The sequence below is a fragment of the Taudactylus pleione genome, unplaced genomic scaffold, assembly GCF_031769625.1.
Source record: "Taudactylus pleione unplaced genomic scaffold, aTauple2 ptg000584l, whole genome shotgun sequence".
NCBI lineage: Eukaryota > Metazoa > Chordata > Amphibia > Anura > Myobatrachidae > Taudactylus > Taudactylus pleione.
The window spans coordinates 989,841-1,000,741 of NW_028284986.1; the positions used below are offsets into that span (position 1 = coordinate 989,841).

Consider the following 10,901-nt stretch of genomic DNA (forward strand, 5'->3'; position numbering starts at 1 on the left):
TGTGCGGCATAGAAACTCAGGCGCGCACATTTCAGAACACGTGGCTAGCCGTATGCGGCCCCAGAAGTTTATGATCAGACCACCCCGCACATAGGTCATTAGCATGCCTGCAAACCAACAACGATCTCCATCAGATGACATTCAGACATTTGGTGCAAAATGTTATTTACACTGTCAATGACCCCATTTAATTTCAATGTACTGTAGTGTGTTTGTTCCCCTGGCCCATGTGCTACTCTCACATAAGAACGGCAAATGGCGCGAACACATCTTTCGTACAGAATTCCGTATGGGACCGCCCAACATAGGGCCTGATTCAGACCCGGACGCTAATCTGCACATGCATCGCAGTGTGCGTGCACAAACTACACAGTGCGTTCGCAGATCCCTCGCTCGCACAGCAAAGCCAGCCCAGCAGAGTGAGTGACAGGAGAGGCCGTTAGTGGGTGGTGACAGGGGCAGTCCAGTAAAAACGGGGGAGTGGAGATGCGAACGCAGGCGTGCTTGGGTGTTTCAACGCCGTTTTAGAGGCGTGCATAATTAACAGGTAGCGTCATAGTACACGTCACCAGACATTTTTTTACTCTGTTTTCCTCGCAATGCTTGCGGTAGAAAAGAGCTACCACAAGCACCGCGTACACATCCGATAGTGGTCGATGTACCAATGTTTTCACAATCTTCCAGGAGATGACGTGGGGCAGTGGGCGTCTCTGCATTCGCTAAGGGGAGTCTGCATACACAGAGCGAACGCTCGTACAGGTAAGATGGGCGTGCTTATGCCTTGGCGAGCGATCGCTCCCTGACACGTCACTTTCAAATATTTGCATACGCATTGAGCGAGCGGACGCTCATAGCGACCGGGTCTGAATCAGGCCCACAGTACGTAGAATAGTGAGACACCGGTGTGAAAGCATACGAGAGTCGTCTTCTGACTCCGGTAGGAATCTCAGCAGCGATAAACAGCGACACTTTGCTTTTATTAATATAACCATTCGGTCAGCGCCATGCCAGAAATGCAATAAGCGGTAACAGTAACCACGAAACGTCATGAGCAATGAAATAAAACACCAGACTGAGCTGTCAGAGGCATCGTCTTAAAGTCTATAGATAAAAGAAAGGGGCCGTGCCGATACTGGAAAAATCACACGGGTTCCACAAACACACCGGCCCCCAGTTATATACACACGAGTCTATATTTACACTGGGAACAGTTACACCTGTGTGCTAATGCGATTATCAGGTACAGGGTATGGTCACAACTCAGCGACAGGCTATATACGGGATTATCAACATTTATGTCACATTCTTCTTTCAACAGTAATATCCCTTTCAGATCAAAATGCTGGACCTGGGTTTTTTTTCGTTTAAAGAAACCTCTCAGACTAAGCAAAACCCCCGGGTGAGGCGTTCACGTGTAATAACCCAGGATTTTACTGCTAGTCTGAAAGGGGTGTAAGATTACCAGCAATTTTATAAAGTACCTAGAAGATTACAAAAGGAACTCCCGGGGCGAGTGCTTTGCTCAACATTTAATGACTAGAAAGCTATTCTACCCAATTACCACAGTAACGGTGGACAACGATGGTCACCATCGACAGTACCATTGCTGATTGATGGTATGAAACCATCGCTGGACAACCATCGATGGTTTTCGCCTGAAGATGATCATCCCTCCCCCCTTACTCGTTTAACAGCGGACCAATCAGATTGGTTAGCAGGGCTTCGTGGGTCAAGTCAGGGGTGGAGCTATGCTCCCTCTTTCTGCCCTTACCCTCACGTATCACATTTTTATTTCCCTTTAGAGTGTAGGTTTGTGAGCAGGGCCCTCATACCTCTCTGTCTGTCTGCCATTACTGTTTTGTTCCCAATTGGAGCTATATAAAAAAATAAAAAGTTAATAAACAAATTTATTGGATGGAAAAAGAAAAGAAATTTAGGACAAATTTGGAAACTAAAGGGCAGCGTTTCCCTGGAGTATGGGGCCGCTGTTTCGTTTAACCTGGTCAAAAAAAAACCCAGCAAAATGGCAGCTGCCACTCAAAAATAAATAAAGTTTAAAACCTGACATAAATAATGTCCTTTGTACAGGATAAATAAAGTTGGCCACGTAGACGCTATCCGGCACTCAGCACGCTAAGGTGGACAGAACATTAATACACAAAGTTTAAATAATGGTGATATTAATTTCAATAAAAACATTTTTGGGCACTGCGGTGGACTCAAAGGTGGACCAGCACCCAACAGGGAGCACCCAGTAGGGGTCACAGGCACCCCTCCACCAGAGAAATTGTGTGGGACAGGCCATGCCCCACACACACACATACAGTGAGCGCATGGGAGAAACTGAGCCCCCAACACAAGGAGACCACTCAGTGCAAGAGCTTTCACAGGCTGCAATGAAGCCTCAAGTATTCTCATCTGGAAACTTTGTTGGGGGAAGTTAGAAGTTTATTATAAGTGTTCTATTTTTTATATAATATAATATTAGGGGCATCAATAAATGTGTGTTGGAAACTGTACTCCCCTATTTTAATTTATTATAAGTTAATTGTAAGCCGCTCCCCCTTAACGATTTCCAGAGTCTTATTTTATTACTGGTCGCTCCCAATTGTAAAGCAATGGGGAGTGTGCTGGAATTATACTAATAATAATCTTCTAACATCAGCAGCTATGTACTGACAGGGAATATCAGCTACTGACTCCAATGGAACAACACCCCTAGTGGCCAATAACATAATCTGGGAAATGATACCTATTTTTGTAACCAAGGGGGTTGTGATCGTCTGTGGAATATGTTACCACACGTGTGTGGCCAGATAACTCAGACACGGCCGCGCAAGTGCCAGCCTGAACGGCCATCTTATAACTGAACGGAGACACCAGCCACTTCCAAATTGGCCAATGCCCTGTCAAGCAGGCAGATGAGGACCTTAACAAGCCAATCCTCCATTCTGACACTGTTTCTATCTGTGCGTGTACGAAGGGCCCATGATGGGACGAAAATATCTAAAAGGCGCCCATACATGGACTAAATGTTCGAAACAAACTGGGAACCACGGGGGGCTGCCCGGCGTGGTAAGACAGGACATCTTTAGTGCGTTCGGACACACGGTTGAGGGGGTCATCGGTTGACCAAATCTATCAATGTGACTGACATATGACAGGTACAAGTCATTGTAAATAGAGAATGGCTTATTAGCCCACGTGCGCTGCGGTTTGCAGCCAATTGGTTCTAAAAATGACCCCCATTGGCAGTCACAACTGCAGGCAACGCAAATGTATTGTAGCGGCATTGCCTTCCTAGCTAGTACAAGCCCTAATCGGACCTTCAATGCTAAGGCCGAGGTGTGGTATGAAGTGTCGACATTCAGAACCAAAACACCGGAATGTTGACAGGTTCCGAATGTCGACAGGCAAAATGTGGACAAATGCTGTCATGGTTAAAATGACGACATTTATGCCGTCATTTAACACGTCAACGTTTCTTGTCAATCTTATGTTGACATTTAGAACGTGCCGACACTGTGACTGGATCCCTAAGGCCACTGTTGTGAGGATCACAAGTTACTCGAGTCAAACGGTTTAAAACCATGAATACATTAGGGTTCGCCAAGCAAATCCCCCAATGTCACTTTATAATGCCCAGTACACTATTGTGACTCTATAAGGGTCAGAGGGTCCGTACAGCTGGTCCTCCATTGTCACTATACCAGGTGATAGGGTCAGTAAGCCACAGATGTGGGTACGCTTGCCTGTCAGTAAGAGCGCACGCTTTTCTGCGGACGGCGGTCACACTTGGCGGACATGATGTCCGTCTACGGAATGCAGAGCCCACGAAATGAATTAAGGTCAGTCCAAACTATTGCCTCATACCTTTATAGCCTCCTCCTAATCACTGAGGCCTAATTAGTTGCTCCGGGAACCCATAATGCACCACAGCCTTGCTATTCACTTGAATATCTTATAAACAAAATGGAATCTAGGATTTGCATTTGGGCACAGAATGAATGCAGCTTTTCCACATTCTTCACAGATACCCTGATCCAACCAGTTCCTGCAATCAGGAGTGAGATGTACTGCCTGTCCCCATATGGTAACCCATGCGCACGCCTGTATACGGGAGGCAGGGGTGCAGAAACAGGGGCAAGACTACAGATGAAGAGGCAGCTCCAGAATTTCAGAAATGACTTTTATGTACCTGACCAAGATGGCTTGTGGCGGTAGGGATGGCCACTAACGGCTCTACCATCGATGCTACCAGCGGCGGTTTACATCAATGAAACCATCGAGAGGAAACCATCATTGGTTTACACCATCGATGACAAACCATCGATGGTCAATGGCCATCTCTAAGCAGACATGAATGCAGTACAATATGTCGCTGTCTGTGTCTCAGTCGCTATTCTGGGTAAAAAGGCAAAAGTCAGAGGTCAGATACGAGTGACCTGCACTGCGCCTCGCACCATGTATCGCTGTGCTTAATCTGCAACTTTATACCAATTGCTTTGTCAGAAAAGTACAAATCTAGTGTGCCTGGTGCAGTATATCCCTAATTCAATTTATACGACAATTCAGATGTTTCGCGATTTGTGATGCGTGTGTGCAGATATGCCTGCGACGACGGCCGCACTGCGCCCTAACCCACAGCATAAATGACATGCTGTGCCCGTGTGGTGGCGGCGGCGACGGGCTGCGTTCCTGAAAAGGTACGCCGCGGTCTGTCTGCATCTTCCAATGCATATTTCCTGGCCTCTGCAGCGTGATTACACCAGACATCCTGAGTAACCAGAAGGTTACTCGATCGCAAGTGATCCGATGCTGCGTCTCCGGACCGCTTCAGCTGTGCTACTGAGTACAACTCTGAATCGCACCCTGTAAGTGACTTTGTATGCGCCTACTATGCGAATAAGATGTAAAATTCAGGGTAAAAAGCATGACAGTCCAGGAACCGCTACCAATGGCGGAGCATCTGAGTCGCACCAGGTGTTTCGCGCCATATGGCACAAAAACTCTAGGTGAATGAGAACGCATCTGTAGATTGCAAGCTCTTCTGAACACTGTTTTCCCAATATGTGTAGGTATGGAACAGATTACGTACTGACCGGTGGTAAAACAAATATTAGCAACCGCGCCTATGTCATGGCTGAGTGCAGACATCTGCGTCTGATTTCGGAGTATCATGTCCACTTGCAGCTGATAATGACAACAGTTATTTAACCCAGCGTATGAGTAAGTCAGATCTCAGGCAGAGATGCGCACAGCCAGGTATATGGGCGAATATCCGCATTTAGTTCTGTGAGCGCAGTGCCAGCGTAGTCGCGGCAGGCTTGCGTTCAGCTCTGAATTGACCCATTGAGAAGTAGCTTTCAACACTTACACTATGGGGCAAGGTTCCGTCATAACTGTGCGCATTACTATAATGGGGGTTATCCGGGCAGGATGACCTCGCTCAGTTCTGCTTACACCCCGACATGACAGCGAGAGATTTCGGAGAAGTGAACCTACCCCTGTACACGAGGGACACCAACTAGCAAATTTATAGAAAGGATCCACTGGGCGAAACTAAAGACTAAATAAAGCCTACAAAATTCCCATGGCAGAAGGACATCGATACTCACTGATTAACTTGGCTTGGTCCAGGTCGGGTATAGGTCACGTAGTCATTCTGTCTACAACACTTGTAATTAACCAGTGAAAGCCTTAAAACCTGGCCTGTACCTGTCACATGTAGCCTCAGCAGCTGTTCTGAGGCTGGTGTTGCCTCAGGTGTGTCCCCTGTATACCCAATACGCCACAAGGAGCGTCGCCATCATGGAACCTACCTATACCATAACTCCTGTCTGTATGTATATACAATGCTCTATTGGTGTTACCTTTGTTTAATATTACTGGTGATATGGCTGCGAGCTGCAATATGGAGGTCTGTCCTCTAAAAGTGAATACTGCGATTTAGGCGTAGGTATGACCGGTGTATCTGCGTCTAGCTCCGCACCAGTAATATCCCCCATAGCGTGCACTCAGCACTGCTCCAGTGTCTATATACTGTACACATCTGCCTATAACATACATACTGTACGCCCAATGCCTATATACTGTACACAACTGCCTATGGAATACATACTGTACTGTACGCCAATAGCCTATATACTGTAGACATCTGCCTAGAGCATACATACTGTACGCCTATAGCCTATATACTGTACACATTTGCCTATAGCATACATACTGTACGCCAATAGCCTATATACTGTACACATCTGCCTATAGCATACATACTGTACGCCAATAGCCTATATACTGTACACATCTGCCTATAGCATACATACTGTACTGTACGCCAATAGCCTATATACTGTACACATCTGCCTATAGCATACATACTATACACCTATAGCCTTTAAACTGTACACATCTGTCTATAGCATACATACTGTACTGTATGCCAATAGCCTATATACTGTACACATCTGCCTATAGCATACATACTGTACGCCAATAGCCTATATACTGTACACATCTGCCTATAGCATACATACTGTACTGTACGCCAATAGCCTATATACTGTACACATCTGCCTATAGCATACATACTGTACGCCAATAGCCTATATACTGTACACATCTGCCTATATCATACATACTGTACGCCAATAGCCTATATACTGTACACATCTGCCTATATCATACATACTGTACGCCAATAGCCTATATACTGTACACATCTGCCTATAGCATACATACTGTACTGTATGCCAATAGCCTATATACTGTACACATCTGCCTATAGCATACATACTGTACTGTACGCCAATAGCCTATATACTGTACACATCTGCCTATAGCATACATACTGTACTGTACACCAATAGCCTATATACTGTACACATCTGCCTATAGCATACATACTGTACTGTACACCAATAGCCTATATACTGTACACATCTGCCTATAGCATACATACTGTACTGTACACCAATAGCCTATATACTGTACACATCTGCCTATAGCATACATACTGTACGCCAATAGCCTATATACTGTACACATCTGCCTATAGCATACATACTGTACGCCAATAGCCTATATACTATACACATCTGCCTATAGCATACATACTGTACACCTATAGCCTATATACTGTACACATCTGCCTATAGCATACATACTGTACACCTATAGCCTATATACTGTACACATCTGCCTATAGCATACATACTGTACACCTATAGCCTATATACTATACACATCTGCCTATAGCATACATACTGTACACCTATAGCCTATATACTGTACACATCTGCCTATAGCATACATACTGTACACCTATAGCCTATATACTGTACACATCTGCCTATAGCATACATACTGTAGGACAGGCTGTGTCCAGGTCATGGGGTGGGAGGTGGGGGAGGAGGGGTGCTGTAAGTCATATGTATAGAATATATATAATTATGTACATTTGTCATGGTGAGGGCTTACATCACCAGCTGGAACAATAAACCTGTCAATGACCCCTGTCAGGAAAATATATTAAACAAGCAGATTGTTGTATATAACCAGAATATGGATTAGTGAGTTACACAATAACAGCATTAGATTGCAAGCCTTTAGGTCAAGGCCCTATAACGATGTGCAACTCAGTACATTTCTACACACAGTACTAGTGACTCATCCACTTCCCCTGCGAACCCCCCTCCCAAACCCCAGGAGGAGGGAGAGCTGCCCCACAACCCCTCCCCTAACACAGCAGCAGCAAAAACAAGCAGCAGACTTACCCCAAACTTTTCCTGGGAGGAGGGCAGTGTCCGGGGGCCGGGGGTATCCTGAGGGGGGGCTCTCCTGTCAGTGTGCTCTGCCCTGAGTGTGCCCCGGGCTGGGGGTCTGGTGACAGATGAGGGAGGTGGGTGAGGTGGGCGGGGGGCACTGTGGCGATGTGGGAGCTGGGTATTGGGGTGACCAGCTAGTGCCCCGTACACTGCTGCCAGCTGATTGTGCTTCTCCCAGAACACCGCCCCCACTCATCCGCAGCCCTGTGACTGGTGCACAGCTCTCCTCTCCCATTGGTGGGCCGGAATGCCACTGCAAATCTGCACCCTCCTACCCCTGCCTGCCCCCTCCCAGCTCTGCATGCACCCTCCTACCCCTACCCCTGCCTGCCCCCTCCCAGCTCTGCATGCACCCTCCTACCCCTACCTGCCCCCTCCCAGCTCTGCATGCACCCTCCTACCCCTACCCCTGCCTGCCCCCTCCCAGCTCTGCATGCACCCTCCTACCCCTGCACCCGTCCCTCTGCTATTCCTGCTTCTGTATGTATCCTCCCAGTCCCAGCTCACCTTGTAACATTAATCCCTTCACTGCCAGCTCTCTCTGCCTGTACCCTCTTACCCCTTCCTGCACCCTCCCAGTCCTGTCTGCACTCTCCTACTCCTGCATGCACCCTCCCAGTCCTGTCCCCGCACTGCACCCTCCTACCCCTGCATGCAGCCTCCCAGTCCTGTCTGCACCCTCCTACCCCTACATACAGCCTCCCAGTCCTGTCTGCACCCTCCTACCCCTACATACAGCCTCCCAGTCCTGTCTGCACCCTCCTACCCCTGCATGCAGTCTTCCAGTCCTGTCTGCACCCTCCTAGTCCTTCCTGCACCCTCCTACCCCGGCCTGTCTGCACCCTCCTAACCCGGCATGCACCCTCAAAGATTATCATGTCTTTATCATCCTACTCCTTTCATATCTGCCTGCACAATTTTACCCCTGCCTACCCAGCTCTACCTACCCCTGCACCCTCCTACCCCTGCATGCACTCTCCTACCCCTTCCTGCACCCTCCTACCCCTGCATGCACCCTCCTACCCCGGCATGCACCCTCAAAGATTATCATCTGTCTTTATCCTTCATACCCCTCCAATATCTGCTTGCACCATCCTACCCCTGCCTGCCTCTCCCATTGTTGTCTGCACCCTCCTACCCCTGTGTCTGCCCCCTCTTTCCCCTGGTTCTGCTCTGCTAGTACACTCCCAGCTCACTATGCAACATTAACCCCTTCTCTCTCCTACCCCTGCCTGCATCCTTCCAGTGCTGGGTCTTCACCCTCCCAGCTCACCTTGCACCATTAACCCCTGTAATGCCAGCTCTGCCTGTATCCTCCCAGCTCACCTTGCACCATTAACCCCTGTAATGCCAGCTCTGCCTGTATCCTCCCAGCTCACCTTGCAGCATTAACCCCTGCTTTACCAGCTCTGCCTGTACCCTCCCAGCTCACCTTGCACCATTAACCCCTGCAATGCCAACTCTGCCTGTACCCTCCCAGCTCACCTTGCACGATTAACCCCTGAAGTACCATATCTGCCTGTACCCTTCCAGCTCACCTTGCACCATTAAGCCCTACACTGACAGCTCTGCCCTGTACACACCCAGCTTTCCTTGCACTGACTTCTTTGCCTGTACCATTAACCCCTGCAGTGCCAATTCTGTCCATACCCTCCCAGTTCACCTTGCACCATTAACCCCTGCACTGCCAGAACCCTCTGTACCTCCCCCCAGTTCACCTTGCACCATTAACCCCTGCAATGCCACCTCCCTCTGTACAATCCCATCTTATCTTGCAACACTAATCCCTGCACTGATATCTCTCTGTATCCTTCCAGTTATCTTTACAGTCCTGCACCCCTACACTGCCAGCCCTGTCAGTCTTCTCCCAGCTCACCCTGTAGCAGTCATCTCTGCACTGTCAGTTTTCTCTGTAGCCACTCAGTGTATATTAGAGCATTTTTCCCCCATTGCCCACCACCTGTTTTAACAAAAAAATGCAGATTTAAACACATCAGCATGAAAAAAAGTGCTTAGTAAATATCTGACTCCACCAGCCTATAATGTGCACAAAAGGGCAGCAAGAGATGTTGTAGGAGGGACAGCTGATTACGTATTTACTAACCTTCAGCTGCCTTTTGTTGTAAATACTGCTGCTATTCTAAGGAGCTGATTTATCAGTAGGTGAACACCCCTATTGCCATCATAAATACAGGGGTTACCATGGGCTCTTCTGTCGCTTTATCTCCTATATGTACACAGCCTTGAACGGCTGTCTCAAGCTACACAGTAAAAGATACAGTGGGGTCTATTTACTAAGCAGTGTTAGGAGACAGAGTGAATAGTGATAAGGTGCCAGCCAATCAGCTCCTAAATGTCATCTCACAGGCTGTGTTTGAAAAATGACAGTTAGGAGCTGATTGGCTGGCACCTTATCACTAGAGGTCTATGTACTAAGCCTTGGAGAGAAAGTACTGACAAATCAGCTCCTAACTGTCACTTTACAGGCTGTGTTTGAAAAATGACAGGAGCTGATTGGTTGGTACTTTACCTCCGTCCACGTTCTCTCTCTCCAAGGCTTAGGCCCTCATTCAGAGGCGGTCGCAAGAAGCGATCGCTCTCTCTGAATGAGGGCGGCCGCTCCTTTTTTTTAGTGCGGCCTCCTGGTCGCTACCCAGGTTGATGGTCACGCTGGTCAAGACCATCGGGGCTTGCGACGAGACCCTAAGGTTGGGTCGAGCAGGAAGCTCCCCACTGACATCACTGCTGATGTCAGTGCAGCCGCCCACAAAATGGCAGGCTTCGCTTGGCAACGCCTCCGTTTGTGTAGCCACCCCCCCCCCCGCCTACAAAACAGATCGAGCTGTCGATCAACATCGACAGCCGGCCCTTTTGTAATGAGTTCCGGAGCGAGAGAGTTTCTGGTCTGAATGAGGTCCTTAGTACATAGACCTCACAGTTTGAAAGGGATGTATAGTAAAGATATATAGGGCCTACCGCCCGATTCAGAGGTGGACCCAGGGTTGATGGTGCACACAAACAGGCAAATGTTGTAAGTCTCCGCGTATGTGTCTGAGTCGTACGATTCTCTGAGCA

The 10,901-nt window shown here is 48.0% G+C and overlaps 1 protein-coding gene across 2 annotated transcripts in view; it reads right to left on the reverse strand.

The window, feature by feature from the left end:
- The window catches only part of ATOSB (atos homolog B), a 111,841-nt gene extending 103,800 nt beyond the window's left edge, over positions 1 to 8,041 (reverse strand). For both annotated transcript variants that reach the window (XM_088453618.1, XM_088453619.1), the window contains exon 1: positions 7,776 to 8,041. The gene's annotated coding sequence lies outside the window, so the exon portion shown is untranslated. The remainder of the gene's footprint in view (positions 1 to 7,775) is intronic.
- Positions 8,042 to 10,901: the final 2,860 nt, after the last annotated feature.